Source organism: Panthera tigris, chromosome X (genome assembly GCF_018350195.1).
Source record: "Panthera tigris isolate Pti1 chromosome X, P.tigris_Pti1_mat1.1, whole genome shotgun sequence".
NCBI classification, from domain to species: Eukaryota; Metazoa; Chordata; class Mammalia; order Carnivora; family Felidae; genus Panthera; species Panthera tigris.
Window position 1 is genome coordinate 39034697 of NC_056677.1, and position 23709 is coordinate 39058405.

Sequence of the window (23709 nt, forward strand, 5' to 3'; positions counted from 1 at the left end):
GCATGTTCAGCTCCTTGCTGGTTACCGCTAACACCGGGAGTGTGTGCGTGTGCGTGTGTGCGTGTGTGTGTGTGGTGAAGTGTAGTACTGGCCAATCCTGCCTCAAACAGCTTGTTAAGTCTCTTTGCTGCTGGCTGGTGGAGGTGGCTCAGCTTGCCTTTGGGTGTTAGATGTGGAAGATCAGCTCCTCTCTTAGCCTTGCCATTAACCCAGCGGGGATATTGGAGCCCATCCTCCCCCCCACACCCTCCCCGTCCCCCTCCACTTGGCTTGAATGAAAGATCAGCTTCCTACCCTGCTTCATCAATACTATCCTGGCAGGTGAACTTGAGCACCCCTGTGTGGGGGACAGAAGATCAACTAACTGCCTGTTTTGTCCTGCCAGGACTATTTGGATTGACCCCGCCTCCTCCCCACTGTAGCCTAGAGGAAGGGGGTATGGAAGAATGAGCTGCATGCTTCGCCCCGCTGAAACTGGAGGGTTCGCACATACGTGTTCGTGTGTGCAGATCTTCTCTTGGTCTTTGGCTGGAATATGATGGGTTTTACTGAAAAGGTTTCTGTTGGTCAGCTACCCTTTTTTTAGTCTTTTGGCTAGGAGGAAAGGCTTATAACTTTTTTTCTTTATGACTGTGGTATTGGATGGGGGCTTCTGAAGCAGCACCTAGGCCCAGAAATGTGGGAGGCAATAAGAAAACCCAGGGAACCCACTGCTTTGTCATTCCTAAAGTCTTGGTGACTCTAGGAAGTCTGCCGCCTTTTTCGTATGCCTGTTTGTTTTGTTTTGTTACGCCTTTTTCGTATGCCTGTTTGTTTTGTTTTGTTATGTCTAGGATTTTTTAGTTCTCAGAGTGAGAGCTTGGGAGAGATGAAGCTATTCCATTTTGGTGGAACTGAAGTTGACTTTTTTTTTTAATTTTTAAAAAATTGAAGTAAAGTTGACACACAATTTATATTAGTTTCAGGTGTACAACAGTAGTGACTTGACAACTCTATACCTTATGCTCAGCTCGCAAGTGCAGCTACAGTCTGTCACCATACAGTGCTATTGGAATTCCATTGGCTATATTCCCTATGCTGTACCTTTCATCCCCTTGACTTAACTCATTGCACAACTAGAAGCCTGTACCTCCCACTTCTCTTCACCCACTTTGCCAGACCTCCCCACCCCTCTTCTCTTCGGCAACCACCAGTTTGTTCTCTAAAGTCTTCCACTAACTTTTATACGTAGATGACCCTTGAACCATGGTGGGGGCAGTGGTTAGGGATGCTGACCCCTGTGCAGTCAAAAATTGGCATATAACTTTTGACTCCCCCAAAACGTAACTATGAATAGCCTACTGTTGACTGAAAGCCTTACTGATAACATAAACAGTTAACACTTTGTATGTTCCATGTATTACGTACTATAGTCTTCCAGTAAAGTAAGCTAGAGAAAAGAAAATGTTAAAATCCTAAGGAAGAGAAAATACATGTACAGTACTGTGCTATATTTATTGAAAAAAATCTGTGTATAAGTGACCCATGCAGTTCAAACCTGTGTTGTTCAAGGGTCAAGTGTAACTCAAGTTTAATTGTGAAAATTTTTTACTTAAAGGTATTCTGTCACATGGATGAAGTAAGTGTTAAAAATCAAATTTGTAGGGAAATCTTAACTTCAGTGATCATAACACGATCCTCAATTACAAAGCTATTTCCTTATATCCAGGCTTGGTCTATAACTGTATTGTTTTGGGGACAAGGTTTAAATAACTGCAGTGCTTACTTTTGAACATCAAATGTTTTCTGTTATATTCTTTAAATGAAGTGCATGTTTACACAGAGAGAAACTAAAAGATAAGCTGGGTTACAGCAGAATCTCACTATGTTGGTATGCCATCAAACAGCACTTCGTTTTTAGTTTCCCATCCCAAATATACTAATACAACAAAACATTTTATTACTTTTGCCATACTAAGACCAGTAAGACACAACAAAATCCCTTACCCAAATTCTTAATACGCTTGCTTTATTTATTTATTTATTTATTTATTTATTTATTTATTTATTTTAAAGTTTATTTATTTTTGAGAGAGAAAGTGTGAGTGAGGGAGGGGCAGAGAGACACAAGGAGAGAGAGAATACCAAGCAGGCTCCACACTGTCAGCACGGAGCCCCATGTGGGCCTTGAACCCCGTGAGCCACAAAATCATGACCTGAGCTGAAGTCAGACACTGAACTGACTGAGCCACCCAGGTGCCCCTTAAAACACTTTAAGTAGAAAAACTGATTCAGAAGTTTTTAGGAGGAAGGGGAAAGGTGGTACATATAAATGTTTCCCTAGAATTCAAATGAAAATAAGCAAGTGAAAACTTCCTAGGTAGGTGATATCCTCAGTCCACCTTACGCAGAGCATAATATATATATATATATATATATATATATATATATATATATATTATATATATATATAATGTATATAAATAATGTATATATATAATATATATAAATAATATATATATATTTTTTGCTTTATTGAGAGTCTTTTAGATCGCATAGGACAAAGTAAATTTAACAAATCAAAAATGTATTTATAAATTTTTTGAAATTCAAAAAAATTTTTTAAAGTAGGCCTCATGCCCATTGTGGAGCCCAGCATAGAGCTTGAACCCATGACCCTGAGATCAAGACCTGAGCTGAGATCAAGAGTCAGCTGCTTAACCGACTGAGCCACTCAGGTGCCACTCCTTTTATATTTACCTGGCTAGTTACCTTTACTGGTATTCTTGATTTCTTCTTGTGGATTTGAGTTATCGTCTAGTGTTGTTTCATTTCATTGTGAAATTTCACTGTCTTTTGTATTACTTGCAGTGCAAGTCTGCTAGTGGCACATTTACTTTTTGCTAGTAACAAATTCAGTTTTTGTTTACCTGGTAATATCTTAATTTCTCCTTAATACTTAAGGGTATTTTTGCTGGGTATAAACTTCTTGTTCTACCGTCTTTTACTTTCTACACTTTTAACATGTCATTCCATTGCCTTCTGGCCTCCATGGTGTCTGATGAAGAAATCAAGTATTAATCTTATTGACGATTATACTTACTGTACATGATGAGTCACTTCTTTCTTGTTGCTTCTAAAATTCTCTTTGTTTTTCCTTTTGATGGTTTGACTATAATGCCTCTCATTGTGTATCTCTTGTAGTTTAGTTTATTTGGAGTTCATTGAACTTTTTGGATGGGAGATTAATTTTTTTATTACTATTAAGTTTGGAAAGTTATCAGCCATTTCTTTAAATGTTATTTCTTTCCTTTTCTCAGCTTTCCTTCTGTGACTTTGATCAATGTGCATGTGTTGGTATACTGCATAATATCCCACAGGTCTCTGAGGTTCTGTTCCTTTTTGTTCATTTTTCTTTTCTGTTGACTTGATGATCTCTACTGATCTGTCCTTAAGTTTACTGATTCTTTCTGCCTGCTCAAATATGTTTTGAGCCTCTTTAGTGAATTTTCCAGTGAAAATATTTGAATTGTTTTTCTAGTGAATGCAGTTATTGTACTTTTTGCTTCTGTATCTATGTAATTTGTCTGTTTATTGATAGATTGTCCTTATACTTTGCTTTAGTTCTTTAGTCTTGTCTTCCCTTAGTGTTTTGAACATATTTATAGGAACATATGTTACCTTAAAGTCTTGTCTAGTAAGTTTATCAACTGAGCTTGCTCTGGGACAGTTTCCATTGATTGCTTTCTGTTCTGGGGCGGACCATACTTTCTCCTTTGCATGTCTCAAAATTTTGGTTGAAAACTGGACATTTTAATATAATGTAGCAACTCCAGAAAGCAGAACATCCCGCTTCTGCAGCATTTGTTTTTGTTACTGTTTGCTGTAGTATTGTTTCTTCATTTACAGTGATTTTTCTGAACTAATTTTTTTCTGTGTTGCCACTGAAATCTCTCTTTGTCTGTCTTAAGTGTTTAGCTAACCGTTAGACGAAGATTTCCCTAACTGCCTGGAACCAGTAAGTGTCCTAGTCTTTCTTCAGGGGGCTCTGTGTGCAGGCAGTTGACAGCTCTGCCACAGCCTTCACTTTTGTGACTGTTCAGTCTCATGGTTAGAGAGACCCTAGGGACTTACTTCTCAGCTCTCTCCTGGGCATGTGCATAGCCTGTGTTTGGGTTTGGTCTTGATTTTCAGGTTTTTCATATTTCTCGGAGCATTTCAAAGGTGATATGAACATCCCATTCCCCCACTTTTTCTATTAAGATTTAGGATATTTCTTGTATGCCTCAGATGTTATCTACTGTTTTTAGCAAGCTGCAAAGTTAAACAGTTTCCTGGAATTGTTTCTGACAGATGCCTCTGGAGTAAAGGTTTTTGTTTTTGTTTTTGTTTTTTTTACACTCGTTAAGATCCAAATAAGCTCAACAACCTTGCAAGTGGGGGGTCTTCCAGGGAACCATCAGACAGGTCAAAAAATTACCAATTTTCTGGGGACGAGGCTTTGAAGGAGATGTAGCCTCCTTTGCTGGCTTTGTAGGCTGCTGGTTTTACTGTAAATCCATGCTGTTAATTTTCAAGTCTGCTGTGGATCTGCTTGGAGAGGCTGGGACTACAGCAGGTTAAAAAGCCACAAAGGTTGGGGCACCTGGTGGCTCAGTTGGTTAAGCATCCGACTCTTGATCTCGGCTCAGGTCATGATCACATGGTGCATGAGATGGAGCCTTGTGTGTCCAGCTCTGTGCTGACAGAGCAAAGCCTGCTTGGGATTCTCACCCTCCGTCTCTCTGCCCTTCCCCTGCTTGTGCTCTCTGTCTCTGTCTCTCAAAATAAATAAATAAACATTAAAAAAAAAAAGCCACAAAGATTGCTGTTTTTACCAAGATTCAGCAGACCCTTTCCAGAGTACTGAATGCGTTTGGTTAGATTCTAGAGTTTTAAAAAAGTTGATTATGACCATATTTGCCAATTTTCTTACTGGAGAAGAATTGTTGGAGGTCCTTCCTCCACCATTTTCACTGACGTCATTGTGTGTTCTATAAAAAATTTTTAAAGGTAAAGTGAATTATGGTTTCATGCAGATCTTTCAGTTCATATTCAGAGCTACAGTGTTTTGGCATCTGAATCTGTCTTTTATCCTGTGCTGAAACTTTTGGTTCTCAAAGACAGCATAATTACTCCATTGCTTTATCACGTACTACATTTGCTAATGGTGTTAGAATGATAATACCAACACTACTGTGAACTACTTGGTTACTCATTGTAGCATGAGAATCTTTTGTAGTTCTTTTTGTCCTTAGGATATATTCCACTGGGAATGTTTGGTCAAATTACCGTGTTTTAAAATTCCTTGAAATGATTATCCTTTGTCTGGTTATGTTATCAACTGGCTACACAGTAAGACTTACTTGTTTCATTTTTGCTTTTGGCTTTTTAGGGATTGCTTTTTTAACTTGTAATTTTTAAATAGTGTAACATTTAATATATTTACATTTTCCCAAAACTAAATCTACCATCCTATTCCTTCCTTGACCATTTTTTATTTCTAAGGTATTAACTTTTTGTTTAATATATACATACGTATATATATATATATATACGTAATATATATATATACGTATGTATATATAAAATTATATATATATACGTATGTATATATAGATTATTATATTTATATATTATATATTTATTATATATTATAAATATATAAATGTATATATATTTATATATATATGTATGTATATATAAAATTTTAGAGCGAGTTGAGTGCATGTGCACACGTGCGTTAGCTGGGGAGAGGGATGGGGGAGAGAGAATCTTAAGCAGGCTCCACACTCAGTGCAGAGCCTGGCGCGGGGCTTAATCCCACGACTCTGGGATCATGACATGAGCCAAAACCAAGAGTTGGACGCTCAACTGACCGAGCCATCCAGGCATCCCTGTAATTTTTTGTTTTAAGAATCAGAGAGATGTACGTACATATGTGCACACATCTGTATCTCTACTGTGGCTGTAGTTCTTTTTCTCTGCCTTTTGCTTTGCTTGAGTATTCTAGCAGTCCCTAACACTTTTAGATTTTGGTGTGTTCAGAGAATCATTCTCTGTATTCTCTGCAGTGATAGCTTGCTACTCAAAAAAATCTGATTTCTTCCCATTGCCATTAGAGTGGCCTCTGATGCCCCTCAACATTTGGGCTCCCATAAAAACTTGTCAACCTCATTCTCCATACTTCCCAACTTTTCTTTATCTCATTTTTACTTCAAGACTTACTTCAAATAGCTTTCCTTTCCCTTCTATGAAGTTTTCCCTTATCCTGTAGAGGTAGAGCCAGCTGCTCTTTGTGCTTTCAGAATTGTTTTTCTTTTTAAAATTTAACTCTTTTTTGTTAGTGACAGCTTTACTGATACATAATTTGCATAAAGTGTGAAGTTCTAGTATACTTTCAAATAAAAGTATTTGAAAGTATTCCCCCAAACTTCCATTCCCCCAAAGCATCCCCTTTTCATTCCTTTAGCTCTTTCTTTGGTATTTATCACCACATTTTATATTGGCAATTCTGGTATTTCTTGATTTTTTTTTTTTTTTCTTTTTTTCAGTTTTAGATTTTCCTACATTGGAAGGTAACCTCCCACCTACCTGCTCCATTTGTTCCCATGTTTCTCTTCTCCATGGTGTTTTTGGATTAAGTCAATGTTTAGATTATGAAGACTATATAAACAAGCTCTACTCACTATAACTTCTCATGTACAGAGGGTTTTTTTTTTCTTTTAAAAAAGAGTTAATCCGCTTTTTGTTGTTTAGTTTTCTGTGTCTCATGTATGTAGCCCCAATATGGTCAAACACATCGGGTAATATTCCAGTCCCTGCTCCCTTCCCCCACCCCCTTTTTAAAAATTAGCCTTCTTCAAAGATTGCACTGGCTGTGTAGACCACAAGGCCTGTTGGACAACTAGCATTCTGGGACTTCTGTCATCCTCATCCTAGGGCTGCAAGAAGCATAAGCCTAGTAGCCAGTGCTTCTGGTAGCCAAAATGGGGAAGTGGACTGTGTGGCCATTCCTCACCCTGATCTGTGCTTGGTGTTTCTGTTTCTGTTCAGCATCTCTAGAGTTAAATATTTGGTCTTTTGTTGTTACGGGGGAGGGACAGTTCCCTAGCAGCCTGGTCTAGAGGAACAGATTTAGGGTCTTTTCAACCCTTTCCACCATTTCTTAGCCTTTTCTAGGATTCTGCTGCTTGAATAGGTTTTTCTGACTTGTTATCTGAAATACTAAAGACCCTTGGCATTTCATTTGCCTTTTGTCTTTCAGAATTTTATTGAGCTGGTTGTCTACTATATTCTTTTCCCGGTCTGGTTATCTTATGCTGTAACAAACCACCCCCAAAGCACTATTTTATTATGTTCACAAGATGTGTATGTCAGGAATTTGCAAAAGCACATGTGCACATGAAAGCACATGGAGCTTTGCTCTACATGTTGGGGGCCTCAGCTGTGATGATCCATGGCAAAGGGAGACTCAAACAGCTGGAGTTGCAGGATCTACTTCTAAGATGGCTTCTTCATCAAATGCGTGACACCTTGGCAGGGATGGCTAGCAGGCTGGACTCCCCTATAGCAGTCAACTCAAGGGCCTACGTGTGGGCTTCCCAGGATGGTTGCTTTAGTGTAGTTGGACTTCTTCCATGGCAGCTCAGAGATCCAAGAGTTAGTGTTTAAGAGGATCAGGTGAAAGCTGCATGACCTTTTATGACCTTTACTCAGAAGTCACATGGTGCTATTTCTACCATAATCTATTGGTCAGAACAGCCGCAGGCCCCAACCAGAATCTAGGGGGAGGGGACGGAAACTCCATCTCTTGATGGGGGAGTGGCAATGTCACTGCAGAAAAGCATGTGAGATGGAGGGTAATGGTCAGTGTTGTTGGAAAGTACAATCTGTTATGCTTCTGTTTTTCTTTTTTTAATGTTGTATATTTTGGGGAGGGGTAGGTGGCGGGGGAGAGAGAGAGACAGAGACAGAAATCCCAAGCAGCCTCGGCACTGTCCGCGCAGAACCTGATGTGGGGCTCCATCTCCCAAACGTGAGATCGTGACCTGAGCCAAAATCTTAACTGAGCCACCCAGATGCCCTGCTTCTGTTTGTCTTTAAGGGTAGCTGTCTTTTTTAATTCCATCACTCTTATTTCAGAGGTGTTGGGAGGGAGCAGCGATAAACTCAGCTGTTCAAATGGTCTTAACTAGAAGTCCTTTGCTTAATTTTTGCTTTTAAGTAAAGTTTGTTTCATTGAAGCATAACACGAACACATTTGAGTTCACGTATCATATAGGCTAGCGGGTTCAGTGAATTATCACAAAGTGAACATACTTTGTAAATGCCATCCCAAATCAGGAAATGGTCTTGTTTTACTAAAATACCATAGTGTAGTAACCTTTTTTCCTCCTTAATGATTGTTTGGTTAAATTGTGTTTAACTTAACTAAAGAAATGGTTCACTTGTGTTTTCTGTACTCTGTTTAAAAAGAGGAACTCTTGAGCTCATATCCATGGTGGCTTAAAAAAGTAGCTATAGTAGAAGCTTTCAGTTGTATTCACATCTGTCCCAGTGGAATGTTTCACTCTCTAATACAACATAGGAATGAAGGTTACTTTTAACTTTTTGGCAAACTTTTTTTTTTTAATCTTTATTTTTGAGAGAGAGAGAGACAGAGTGTGAGTAGGGGAGGAACAGAGAGAGAAGGAGACACAGAATCCGAAGCAGGCTCCAGGCAATAAGCTGTCAGTCAGCACAGAGCCCAACGTGGGGCTCGAACCCACGAACTGCGAGATTATGACCTGAGCCGAAGTCGGATGCTTAACCGACTGAGCCACCCAGGCGCCCCTTGGCAGACTTTTTCAGGGCATTTTTATCAGAAATTTTTTTCCATCATGACAATGGAAAGAAATATTTTTTGTAACTGGAAAGTTTCATTTCCATGGAACAATACTTTGGGAAAGCAGTGCTTCAGAATGCTAAGGTAAATCTTGGAATTATTTAGAATTACAGATCAGTGGAGTCTAAATTAATGAGCTACTGTACAGAGAAGGTTGAGGAGGGTATTTGTGGAAAGAGCTGTTCAGAAGAATATTTATACTGTGTCCGAAAGCCCTCTGAGAACCCAGAGAAACAGCTTCTTATTACTTCTTTTTTAAAATAGGCACTAACATTCCAGAGCAGTTTTCTTTCCTAATAGCTTTTATCTACTTCTCATTGTCTTTGTCTCCCTACCCCTGCACGTGGATTATAACATTACATTTCTACTTCCTGGAGGTGAATTAATACATGAGTATGGTTAAGAATTCGTTTTACCCAATCCTTGCCACATTATCTGCCCTCATTGTCTTTTAAAGTAAGCTTTTTAACACCTCTGACTAAGCCTTAGTTTCTTTATCTGTAAAGTGGGGATGATAGTACTTCCCTCATAGCTTTGTGTGAATTGAATGAGGTGAAGTTTTTTTGTTAGTAAGACGTTTTTAACTGTCGTTAATAATTAACAATCCTAAGAATCAGTTTGGTGAACAAGAATAGGCTATATTAGGATGATGTGGTGATATATGTTAATGCGGAAGTTCCTTTATGTCCCAGATAGGTTTCAAAGGAAGATTATTGGAAGAGATTTCAGGAAGAGCACTGTATAGAGAGTGAGTTGTGAGAAGGTGTTTGTTATTTGGAGGAATAGTCCCAAGGGAGTGAATGTGGGTTCTAGGTATACTTAGAGATGTTTGTTTTTCATATTTCCCCCACCCTGGCCTCCAGATTTTTCTACTCACTGGCTTCGAGAAACTAGATATACGCTTTACTAACAAAATGACTAAAGTTCGTGATTTACTTTTAAAATGGAATCAGATCTCATTCAAGGTTTTCTTTTAATAACATTACTTTTTCTTGTTTGCGTTTTGTATGTTGTCTTGAGTGGTTGGAAAAAGTGAGTAAGATTAGCAAAGCCAGCCTGAAACCCAGCATAATACTGGATACTCCGGTGAGAGTATGAAGTGACAGCATCCTGTGGTCACAAAGAGTGAATAGAGTTTACACTCTCTTCTTGGGTTAATTTTTGACCCATGGTAGTAAACCTCCCTAAGATGTGTCTTTATCCTACTACATGCTTTGTTGACAGAAATATCTGCAGCTTCCTAGGCTTTTTCAGAAACTAGAAAATGCTTTAGTCAGCTCCCACTGTGTGGATGCTTCTTAGGCATTGACCCCAGTTCTGAGTTCATTTATTGCCATGAGTCATCTGGTCAGTATGAAAATTCTGTGCACGGTGGTGATGTGGTGGGTATGTAGAAAGATGGTTATGTACCTTAACTGTCCCTTTTAGAGTGCTAGTCATGAGTTTATGTTGCTGCTTCTCTTTAAATAAACAGCAAAGGAAGGAGCAGAAAATGCAGTTTTGGAAAATGTTAGCCCCGTAGCTAAAAATGATACTGCCTCTGTTCCAGTGTAAGAAAAAGTGACTTTTCTCTAATTCTGAGACCCAACCCAATTTCATTGCTTGTGTTCATCACCCTCTGGTATTCTACACTGATGTTGGAGATAGAAATGTCTGCTGGCATGAAAACACATTTTTCTCCTAGCAGAGAGGCACAGCTGATCTATTTTGTAATATTTTTGATGCCCCCTCTCCCCCATAAAGGGCTCGGGAATTTTTCATAAACATTTATTTAATGTTCATTGTGGACCAAGCAGGCTAGAAATAGTGAATATCCCATCCTCTGTGGGGAGCAACACTTGTGCTCCTAGGACTATACTGTAATGAGTGCTAATATAGGCACTGTAAGTTGAATGTGGGTTCCATAGTAGTGCTTGAGCAGAGAAAATACGAGAGAAAGTGTTAGTATCAATTCACTTCTCAACACTGAACTTTTGTTTTTGTTTTTGTTTTTTAATTAAAATAACTTACCCAGTCCTTTGGCCACCTTTATGTTAAAAAAAAAAAAGAAAAAGAATGAAAAAGATAAGGGAAGATGCAGTTTTTCTTGTTAATATATGCTTCCTTAGATTAGATTGCCCCTCCCTGACTGCTGCATACTTTAATAGTACAGTATTTTCTCTGTCTTGGCATATCTCTATTTTAAAATTTTGTCTTCCCTTCTTGATTGCTGTTTCTGTGAGGACAGTGTATGTCTTGTTTACTTTTGAATCTGGTGTACCTGCGTAGCACAGTGTCTGCCACATGATACGTATCCAGTAAGGAATTACTGTATTACTTATGATTGGTATTTGAATAACACTATAAATCTTTAAAGCAGTTTGATCCCCCAGTTGGCCAGATACTTAAGAGTTTTCTTAGTATTTCTTGATCATATTTATGACAGCATATTAGAACTGTCTCTTTCTGTGTCCCTGTCCGCCAACACACATGTACTTTGAGAGCATGGATCTTTTATTCCTTTCTACATTTCCTCAGTCTGCCATAATGTCGGATAAGTTGTATCTGTGTAGTTAATGTTCAAATTGAGGTTAAATCTTTTTCGTGAAAATAGGATTGTTATATTTTGGTCTATTTCTGAAGTGAACTGTTTGGTTTGTATCAGTTGACCTTTTCTTGCCAGATGGAAAAGAAACCATATTGGTAATGTAGGTAGGCTTTATTTATCTTACACTTATGTGAGATAGGTAGAACAGTTGGTATTCTTACTTTACACGGGTGGCAACTGGGGCCCAGAGGGTTTTAGGTGGCTTCAGTAAGATCCTCCAGTTACCAAATAGTGAAACTGGGGCTTAAACCCAGGCTTGTTAAGTACTTGAGTTTTAATTTGAACCTGAGTTTTAAAAGTTTTTAGTTTACTTAGTAATATCTAGGTAATTCAAAGTTTTATGTTATTGCAATGTTCAAAATTAACGTTTGCCCTTAAAGTTGTATATTAGAGATTAAAGTGTGGAGTAGTAATGTCTATATTAGACTGCCTTTGGGTAACCTGAAGTACAACTGGACATATTCTTGAGTGAATATAATAGCTTTTCCTGTATGGGTTTATGGTGCTAGGGTGAATGTAATGCAGAAAAAAATTTTGCAGAGATTGTTGGCTTGGTTTATTTTTATTTGAAGTGTTACTGAAGTTTGTTCAGACATCTCTGAGTAAATTCCTAATGCACGCGTATCTTCGCCACAACTAAAAAACAGATTCTACTTATGAATTATATGTATAAATAATCAATCTAAAGCCAATGACAAAAGTTAACACTAATGCAGTGGGTGATGTTTTGTCAAAATAAATCACTTGGCTGATGTTAGGGTTATGACCTCTCAAGTTCTTTTGGTACACCTGTACTACCATGTGCTGCATGACTTCATTCTCCTGCAGTTTTTCTCTATTGGAACTTGTATGAGACCCTTTTAGATTTTGTACACTGTCTCGTTTGGTCTTCACTTTGGGAGAATGAATAGTTTGCTACTAAAAGTAGCATTGCTTGGCATCAGTATAGTCATGAAGGTAAATGTGGCCCTTAGCATTGCATGTCAGTATTTGAACTTGGGTCATCGGTGTAATTGAGAATGTCTTATCAGGTGTTTCTAAATTCTAGAAGTTAAAAAATGCAGTTACAATGTACCCATTAGGATTTCTAGGATACCAGAGAATACATATGGACCCCAGTTTGAAAGACACTGATTTATATGGTAGTATATAAATCAAATCTCATTTTGTGTTAGTATAGCTACAGTTTTTTTAATGTATCTGAAGAATTAATCGTTTTGAAGTAAAAAGCTAGAACGATTATAAAGAAATAACAGTTGAAAGGTATCATAGAATCCTGAGTTAGCCATTTAAATTTTACTTACATACTGGGAGAAAAGGCAGTTATTTTTGGTGGAGGTGAGAGGGGAGGTGGCATTTTGCAAATATGTATGGTTCATGATTTTTGCCATAAAATAATTTTCACTAAAGCTAGAGAGATATGTCTTGACTAGTACAATTAAATGCTCTGACAGATCATAAAAAGGAGAAATCACTTTGGGCCAGGAGAATTGAAGTTTTTCTAGGTGTAGTGTAATTTTTCTTAATAGACTTCATTTTTTAGAACAGTTTTAGAAAAACTGAGAAGATAGTACGGAGAGTTCCTGCACTGTTTCCCTTATTGATATCTGACATTAGTATAATATTAGTGAACAGATATTGATATGTCATTATTAGCTTAAAGTCCATTGTTTGTTTATTTTGGTTTCCCTAGATTTTCCCTAATGCCCTTTTCTGGTTGCCGGATCTCATCTAGCACACTACCTTACACTTCGTAGCCATGTGTTCTCTAGGCTCCTCTCGGCTGTGATGTTTTCTCAGACTTTCTCGTTTTTGATGACTTTAGTTTTGAGAAGTACACACACACACACACGCACATTTTTAAGTTTATTTATTTTGAGAGGGGGGCGAGGCAGAGGGAGAGAGGGAGAGGGAGAGAGAATCCCAAGCAGGCTCTGCATGTCCATGCAGAGCCCAATGTGGGGCTCGAACACAAACCATGAGACCTGAGCTGAAATCAGGAGTCGGACGTTTAACCAACTGAGCTACCCAGGCACCCTGTGGTCAGGTATATTATAGGATGTACTTCTATTGGTATATGTCTGATGCTCTTTTCATGATTATACTGGGGTTATGGGTTTTTCAGAGGAAGATCACAGAAGTAAAGTGCCATTTTGATCACTACATATCAAAAGTTTTACCCCCCCCCCCCCCCCAGGTTAGAGTACATAAATTATTTGGGAATCTCCTCCATTGGAGATTGGTCTCTTCATTTGTTAAAGTGTTGCTTTATTTAACTCCATTCCACAGATTTTGGTATATTGTGTTTTCATTTACATTCATGTAAAAATATTTTCAAATTTGCCTTTTGATTTCTGCTTTGACCCGTGGATTTCTGAAGAAGTGTATTTCAGGGATTAGTATCTAGATATTTGGAGATTTCCCAGGTACTTTATTGATTTAATTCTGGTTTGGTCAGAGAACATATTTTGTATGTATGATTTGAATACTTTCAAAAAAACTTTTTTTAAGTTTTTAATTTATTATTTAGTTTTGATAAAGACCAAAAGAGTGCAAGGATGGGAAGGGCAAAGAGAGAGGGAGGATCTCAAGCAGACTCTGCGCTGTCAGCGCGGAGCCTGACATGGGGCTTGAACTCAACGAAACTGTGAGATCATTACCTGAGCTGAAATCAAGAGTCAGATGCTTAATCGACTGAGCCACTCAGGTGCCCCAATACTTTCACAATTTTTAAACATTGTTTTATGGTTTAGAATATGGTCTATGTTGCTGAGTGGTCTCTGTGCACTTGAAAAGAATGTTTATTCTGTGGCAAAAATATATATTAGATCAATTTGGTTGATTGTATTTCTCAAGTCTTTTCTATCCTAGTAATTATAAGTCTACTTCTATCAGGCATTGAAAGAGGGTTGTTGAAATCTTTGATTATAATTGTAGTTTTGTCTTTTTTTCTTTTTCAGTTCTGTCATCTTTGGTTAATATATTTTGAAGCTCTTTTATTAAGTGGATAAATATTTAGGATTGTTATAGCCTCCTGATGGATTGATTCTTTTATTGTTGCAAAATGACCTCTTTATTCCTGGTCTCACAGTTTTTGCTCTGAAATCCACTTTAATTTTAATATTGAAGCTCTGGTGTTCTTTTGATTAGCGTTAGCATGGTGTATCTTTTTCCCATCTTTTTAGTTTTAACCTATCTGTGCCTTTATATTTAATTTTTTTTAATGTTTATTTATATTTGAGAGGGAGAGCACAAGCCAGGGAGGGGCAGAGAAAGATGGAGACAGAATCTGAAGCAGGCTGCAGGCTCCGAGCTGTCAGCACAGACCCCAGCGTGGGGCTCGAACTCACCAGCTGCCAGATCACGATCTGAGCTGAAGTTGGATGCTCAACTGACTGAACCACTCAGGCACCCTGTTTTGTTTCTTTCTTTCTTTTGCTTTTTTTTTTTTTTCAATTTTTTTTTGTGCCTTTATATTAAAAGAAAATTTTTTATAGATAGCATGTAGTTGGGTCTTGCTTTTATATGCAGCTGATGATTTCTGCCTTTTAAAAATTTTTTTTTCTCAAATTTTAAATTTTGAAATAATAGCTTTATAGGAAGTTACAAAGAAATATACAAGGGGGTCCTGTGTGTACCCATCACCCAACATCCCCCAATGTTAACATCTTGCTTAACTATAAGTACCACTTGAGGAAATTGACAATGAAAGGAAAATTGACAGGGAATTGGTGATAGTATAATATGTAGAGCTTATTCACATTTCACCAGATATATATGTACTTGTGTGTTTGTGTGTGTGCGTGCGTGTGTGTAGCTCTGCAATTTAATCATGTGTTCTGTGTAACCACAACCAAGATACTTAAATCCATTATGAAGACAAGGCTCCCTTGTGCTACCTCTATAACTACACCAGCTTCTTCCATCCCAAATTCCTGGGAATCATTAATTTGTTCTCCATCTCTGTAATTGTTATTTCATGAGTGTTTTATAAATGGAATCATGTAGTATGCATCCTTTTGAGATTGGTTTAATTTGTTTGCAGTTCATCCAGATAGTTGTGTATATTATTAGTCTGTTCCTTTTTATTCTAAGTAGTATTCCATGATTTGGATATACCACAATTTGTTTAACCATTCACTTCTAGAAGAACATTGGTTAGTTTCCAGCTTTTAGCCAATAAACTGCTCTGAACATCTGCATGCCCATTTCTGCATGAAAATAAATGTTCATTTCTCTGAGATAAATATCCAACAGTGTAATTGCTGGGTTGTATGGTGAGTCTTTTTTAGATTTTAAAGGGACAGCCAAACTTTTCTAGAGTGTCTATGCCAATTTACATTCCTACCAGCTATGTATGAGTGATCCAATTTCTGTGCATCCTCTCCAGCACTGGGTGTTCTCACTATCGTTTTAGTCATTTTGATAGGTGTGTATAGTGATAACTCATTGTGGTTTGAGTTTGCATTTCTCTCATAGTGAATGAAGTTGACTATTTTTTCATCTACTTATTTGCCATCTGTAGATTCTCTTTGGTAAAGTGTCTTTTCCTGTCTTTTGTCCATTTTCTCATTTGAGTGAATTTTTTTAGGGGGGAGAGGCAGAAGGAGAGGGAGAGAGAATCTTAAGCAGGCTCCATGCCCAGCATGGAGCCCCGATTGTGGGGCTTGATCTCAGTGACTGTGAGATCATGACCTGAGCTGAAATCTAAGAGTTGGACGCTTAACTGACTGAGCCACCCCAGGCGCCCCTAAATGGAGTAATTACTAAATGTTGACTTTTGAAAGTTCTTTATATATTCTAGATACAAATCTGCTGCCGCATGTGGATCAGATCATCTGTTGATGTCTTAGTTGAGGAGCACAAGTTGGGTTGGCTTTGGACTTTACTGTTGTTGCCTCTGGCGATGGATCAGGCTCCCTGCTGTGTGATTATAGTGGGGAAGGAGAGGCCTAGAGTGGACTGGGGCTTTCTACCTACTGCTAAGGTTGGATTGGTCTGCTTACTTTTGCATTGGTTGTGGTTTCTTTCCTTCCTTCCTACTCTGCTTTCTTTTCATGTCTGTTGGTTGTAGGTGGCAGGTTTCTCTAGTGTCCAGTCCATGGTATAGGGGACATAAAATGAAAACCCGGGGACTCACTGTGATGCCTTTCTTCAAGTCCTGAGATCCCTGCCTTTGAGCTTTCTTTTATTACTGTCTGTTGAATATGTTTTCAGGTATTTGTGTTTGTAGGGGAGTAGTAAGCAAAGTTTATGCCCTTTTGTTCTGTAACTGGCAGCTGATCCCTGTCTTTAATTGGGGTGTCTTGACCATTTGCATTTCGTGTGATTACTGTTATGTTTAGATTTGGTCTGTCATCTTGTGTGTTTTCTATTCTATGTTTTTTGTTCTCTTTTTCCTACTGTGTTTCTACCTTTCATAGGACTAGTGGAGTAGTTTTCATGAGTTTTTTTAAAAAACTTTTTTGCCTACTTTATTTTAAACTATTAGGTATCCTACTTGTTCAAATTAAAAAAATTTCTTTCCCCAATGTTTATTTATTTTTGAGAGAGAGAGAGAAAGTGCGCGTGTGAGAGTGAGCATGAGTGGGGAGGGGCAGAGAGAGGGAGACACAGAATCTGAAGAGGCTCCAGACTCTGAGCTGTCAGCACAGAGCCTGATGCAGGGCTTGAACCCTCAGATGGCGACATGACCAGAGAGGAAGTTGGATACTTAACCTACTGAACCATCCAGGTGCCCCTGTTCAAAATTTTTTTTAAGTAGTTACTTTAGGATTTATAGTATACATGTTTCATTATCACAGTCTACTTTCAAGTAACGCTACCTTTTCTTAGATACTGTAAGAAACTTACTATAGTACATTACCATTTTACTTCTTCTGGACTTTGTCATTCATTTTACTAATACATTTGTTATCAATTCCACAGTAAGTTATTATTTTTGCTTTAAGCAATTATCATTTAAGGATATTTATTTAACGTTTATTTCTTTTTGAGAGAGAGAGAGAGAGAGAGCGCAGAGAGAGAAAGCATGAGCCAGTGAGCAGGGGTTGGGCAGAGAGAGGGAGACACAGAATTTGAAGCAGGCTCCAGGCTCTGAGCTGTCAGCACAGAGCCCGACGCAGGGCTCAAACTCCCGAAACATGAGATCATGACTTGAGACAAAGTCGGATGCTTAACCGACTGAGCCACTGAAGTGCCCCTAGGAGATTTAAATAAATATGAAAAAGTTATATTTACATGTTTACGATTTCTGTTGTTCCTTCATTTGTATAGAGCTAGATTTTTATCTTGTGTTACTTTCCTACTGCCTGAAGGACTTTTAACATTTCTTGTAGCGCAGATTTGCTGGTAATTAATTCTTTCAGCCTTTGTCTGTCTGCAAAAGTTTATATTTCACCTTTATTTTTGAAAGATATTTTGGTTTGGTATAGAATTCCAGATTGGCTTTTTTTCTTTCAGTGTTTTATAAAGATGTTGCTCTGCTGTTCTCTACCTTACATTGTTTTTGAGATGAAGCTTACTGTCATTCTTATCTTTTTCTTCTACAGGAAGAGAGGCATCCCTGCTCCCCCTCTCTTGGCTGTTTTTAAGATTTTATTGCTGGTGTTAAGCAACCTGGTTAGGTCTTAACTCTGTGTGTGTGTGTGTGTGTGTGTGTGTGTGTGTGTGTGTGTCGCGCGTGCGCGCACATGTGTATGTATGTTTACACCATTTCTTGTGCTTGAGGTTTGTTGAGCTCCTTGGACATGTAGGTTTATAGTTTTCATCAAATTTAGGAAGTTTTCTACTCTTCTGTCTTCATACAGTTTTCTGTTTCCTCTCCTAACTGCATTCCAATTACGTGTATATCAGGCTTGAAGTTAACTGGTTTTTTTCTCCTGCAGAATTTAATCTGCTCTTAATTGCATTCAGTATGTTTTTTACGTTACACACTGTAATTTTCACTTGTCTTTTTTTATATCTTCTCTGTTTTTCCTTAACATGTTCATGATTTTCTCTACTTTCTTGAACTTACGAAATACAGTTTTAATGCTGTAACTTGTATAACTCTTGATTAATTTTTCATTTGAATGGCTTTCTCTTTATGGGTCATAGTTTCTCGATTGTGTCCATGCCTGGTAACTTTTGATTGGATGCTAGACAGTGTGAACTTTATCTTATTGGTTTCTGGATAGAACTGTTTTCTTTTAAAATATTTTTGAACTTTGTTTTGGGATGAAATTAAGCTAATTAGAAATAGTTTGGTCATTTTGAGGCTTGCTTTTTTAAAGGTTGCTCTCTTCTCCCTTAACAGTCTTGGGCTACTTTTGCCCCCCCTACTGAGCTACTGTATCTTTCTGGGGATTCTTCTGGATGCTCCTGGTATTATGAAGTTTTTCCACTCTGACTTGTGGGAATAGCAACTATTTTTGGCACTGTTTGAGTTAGGTGGATTTTTCCACTTGTTTATTTCAGGTGGTTCTTTACCTTCATGCACTCATTGTTACTCATCTGAGGACTGAAGGAGGAGGTGGGCTGTGTAAGTCTCAGGAGTGCTCTGTCTACAGCTCTCTCCTCTCTCATTTCCTGCTTCTTTTTGTGTCTGAGGGACTGCACTTTACCTGCATTCCCCTACCTTTGACATTGCATGACAACTCCTTCCAGGTGGGAAGCTGAGGGCAGTCATAGGGGTTACCTCATTTGTTTCTTCTCTCTCAGGGACCACTGCCCTTATTGCTTGTTGTCCAGTGTCTAAAAACATTGTTTCGTATATTTTTCTTGGTTTATTAGTTAATGTGGTGGCAGGGTAAATCTGGTCATTTTATTCCATTTTTGCTAGCAGCAGAAATCCTAAATAAATTTGTAGTTGTGATTTTGTGTTTATTTTAAATCTGCTTCCGTATAATACTTCTTGATGAAGAATAATTCTTAATTTACCTTTATCCCAGGAATGTCCTATAGACTTTTTGTTTTAAATATGGGTGCTATGTAAGATATATGGAGTAATGTACCATGAAAGGGAGTAAGGAATGATGTAGGAGTGAAAGAAAAGATTTAGGTCCGGTACCATATATAATCAGTATCCTCAGTGCAAATACAAATATTTCTAGTTTTGAGGCCATACATTTATTTATAGTTAATGCATGCTTTAGTCCAGGGCTTTCCACCTCCATTACATGGAACAGTGTTGTCCCAATAGGTTTTAATTGCTTTCACAATAAAAAGGTTCTGTGGACCATATGCAGTAAGGATGTTCTAGAGTAAATAAAGTTTGTCTCTCTTTTAGCATTTTTCAAAACCAGTAATACTAATGAATTCTCTGACTCACCAGTGAACCAATGTAGACTTAATGACAGGACTTTAGTGATCCACTTCTGAATGTCTTCAGAGATGCGTCATTATTAAATGATCAAGGATGTTGTCATAATGTCTAAATAAGATGTATTTAATCTTCATGGGGTATTTAAGTGCATTTAAGGATTCATATTTTTAGTAAGTCTGCTGATTACTTTTGATGTGTATTTATTTAGATGGTTTTCAGTATTTTGCTGGTACAAACAATCTTGTATATATGTTATTTTATACAATGTGTGTGTTTATTTGTAGGAATAATTCTTAGAATTGCTCTGGTAAAAGAGGGTGGATAATACACGCATGCACACACATACACTAGCAATATGCACATACGTACATATGCATGCATTTGTATTTTTGATAGATACATTTTTTTCTGCATTGAAATTTGTCAGTTTGTACTCAGACCACTTTGTAAGCCTGTATTAAGGGAAATTTGATGAACATTCCCTAGTTACTTCTTCCCAACCTAACATGTTTTTAGTTAGTCTAGAATAGTGATTAAGCATATGGACTCTGGAGGCAGCCTCTCTGGTTGTAATCCTGACTTTGCCATTTGTTAGCAGTTTGACCATGGTTAGATCATTATATTTGTTTTCCTATCAGTAAAATGGGAGAACAACAGTACCTTGATCAAGGGCTGCTGTAATTAAACGAATTAATATATAAATAGCACTTAGTGTCTAGCTCATAACAGAAGCTATATTATTGAATATTGAACCTCATGAAAGAGGCTGCCCCTGCCCCATGGTTTACTGGCCATTAGTTTCTTTTTCTGTGATTTGCAATTAACCTTTTCTTTAAAATTTAACACGGTATTATACACATAAAATTACAATAAAATTTCAGGGCATCTGGGTGGCTCATTCGGTTAAGCTTCTGACTCAGCTCAGGTCCTGATCTCGCAGTTCATGAATTAGAACCCCGCTTTGGGCTCTGCACTGACAGTACCTGCTTGGGATTCTCTCTCTCCCTCTCTCTCTGCTCCTGTCCTGCTTATTCTCTATCTCTCTCTCTCTCAGAATTAATAAACTTAAAAAACGAAAACTTAAAAATTTTTCATAAAAATTGTATCCCCTAGCTCCCTCTATTTTCTTTTCCTAAGTTTTACCTCTTCTGATCATATTTACCTTCATGACTGTAAGTGATATGCTTGGGTTGTCTTGATTTTTCCAGGTTTAAGCATTTTTTATTTTCCACTACGGAAGGTGAAGATTTATCTTTCTTTTTTTCTCAGTGTCCTACTGTACTCTTTATACTTGTATTATTAACCTCAGTATTTGATGTTTGATTTGTGACTGTGTAAACTCTAGTAATGGCTGGGTCATGTAATTATGTTTCTCTGCAGTACTTTCTCATGAATTTAATAATTTTATTTCTGATTATTTTTCTGTGTGCTTATCACTGATTTGCCGTCACCCTCTGATTCTTCATCAGTTGTCTAAATCATGTTCTCAGGATGTCAAGATGTGTGAAGAACTTGGTCAGTTTTTATTTTACTAAGGATACCTCTTCTGTAAGCCTTCTAACTTGCTCCAGTCTGGACTGGTTTTTCCATTGCATATATTAACACCATCTTACGGAAAAAAGCTCCTCAGTATTTAATGTTTTGACACTTGCTTTTTAACAGTCATATGTCTTGGACATTTTTCCATGTCAGTCCTTCAAGCCTTCCTGTATTTAAAAGTGGCTGTTTGGACTCTCAACAATAGCCAAAATGTGGAAAGAGCCTAAATGTCCATCAACTGATGAATGGATAAAGAAATTGTGGCTTATATACACAATGGAGTACTACGTGGCAATGAGAAAGAATGAAATATGGCCCTTTGTAGCCACGTGGATGGAACTGGAGAGTGTGATGCTAAGTGAAATAAGCCATACAGAGAAAGACAGATACCATATGTTTTCACTCTTATGTGGATCCTGAGAAAGTTAACAGAAACCAATGGGGGAGGGGAAGAAAAAAAAAAAGAGGTTAGAGTGGGAGAGAGACAAAGCATAAGAGACTCTTAAAAACTGAGAACAAACTGAGGGTTGATGGGGGGGTGGGAGGGAGGGGAGGGTAGGTGATGGGTATTGAAGAGGGCATCTTTTAGGATGAGCACTGGGTGTTGTATGGAAACCAATTTGACAATATATTTCATATATTAAAAAAATAAATAAATAAATAAAAGTGGCTGTTTGGTATCTCCAGTGTAGCTGTACTGTAATTTAATTAATTCCGTATTGATGAGAATTTGTGTTTCTGGTTTTGTAGTGAACATCTTTGTGTGTGTGTGTGTGTGTGTGTGTGTACACACATATATATTTAATGTTTATTTTTGAGAGATAGAGACGAGTGCGAGTGTGGAAGGGGCAGACACACACACACACACACACACACACACACACACACACACAGAATCCAAAGTAGGCTCCAGGCTCCGAGCTGTCAGCATAGAGCCCAATTCTGGGCTCGAACTCACAGACTGTGAGATCATGACCTGAAGTGAAGTCGGACGCTTAACCGACTGAGCCACCCAGGCGTCCCCTTTGTATATATTTTTATACAGTTGTGCATAGGGTAAATATCTAGATGTGCAAAATTGCTGGGTCAAGTGGAAAACATTTAAAATGTCTCAGAAAAGATTGCTTACATTTGAAGTGTCTTCAGTGTCTTTTTAAAATAGCCCAAGGGCGCCTGGGTGGCTCAGTCAGTTAGTTAAGCCTCTGACTTGGGCTCAGTTCATGATCTCAGGGTTCATGGGTTCAAGCCCCGTGTCGAGCTCTCTGCTGTCAGCACAGAGTCCACTTCGGATCCTCTTGTTCCTCCCCGCCCCCCCCCCACCTCGCATTTCCCCCACCGGTGTGCATGCTCTCTCTCTCTCTCTCAAAAATAAATAAACATTAAAAAAAGTTTTTTTTTAATAGCCTAGATAGGGGCGCCTGGGTGGCTCAGTTGGTTAAGCGCCCAACTCTCAATTTTGGCTCAGGTCATGATCTCATGGTTTGTAGGTTTAAGCCCTGTGTCAGGCTCTGTGCTGATAGCATGGAGCCTGTGTGAGATTCTCTGTCCCTCTCTCTTTGCGCCCCCCCCCCCCCCAATAAATGAACATTAAAAAAAATAGCCTAGATAATACTGAGCTTAACTTTTTTCCCTGTCTTATTGGTAAAAAGCGTATTTCAGAGTTTAAACTGAATATTTCACTATTAATGAGATTCAATATATTTTCCCTATGTTTATTGTCTAGTAATTCCTCTTTGGTCCATTCATGCCCTTTGCTCAGGATTTTCTTTTCAGCTTCTTGTCTTTGTTGGGGGAGGTGGTTTGTAAGAGAAGTTTTTATGATTTAAATCTCTGATCAAGCAGGAATATTTTGTAAATACGTACATTGAGGTTTGGAGAAACCGTTGATATCACCCAGCATGAACACCACAGAAAGGTAGAGCGATTTAAAATTTATTGCATTTCTGGGGGTAGATGAACCAAATAACAGTAACCAGTTCCAGCTCTGCTCAACCTAGAGTCCTGATAGTGGATGGAGGAGGAAGTAGATGCTTATCAAACTTAAATATCTCCCAGGAATGTCAGTTTTGCTTAGGACTTTGGGGCTAGACAACGAGTTTTTATGTTAAAATAACTTAGGGAAACAACCTAAAATTTATATGAACTTTAAGGTTAGGACGTGAGACTTCAGAAATAATTTATGTATGTAATGTTTATATCTCTAAGATCCCTAAATTTCTCAGCTGTTAAGTGTACTTTAGGAGAAAAATGTGAGGATACAGGTGCTCATGGAATTTTTTTTTAAGTTTATTTATTTTGAGAGACAGAGCAAGCAAGAAGGGGTGGGCAGAGAGGAGAGAGATCATTCCAAGCAGGCTCTGGGGCTCGAACTCA

The 23709-nt window shown here is 38.1% G+C and overlaps 1 protein-coding gene across 13 annotated transcripts in view; it reads left to right on the forward strand.

Annotated features, from left to right (window-relative positions):
• KDM6A (lysine demethylase 6A) overlaps positions 1-23709 on the forward strand; it is a 205946-nt gene that overhangs the window by 19667 nt on the left and 162570 nt on the right. The gene's annotated exons all lie outside the window — the stretch shown is intronic.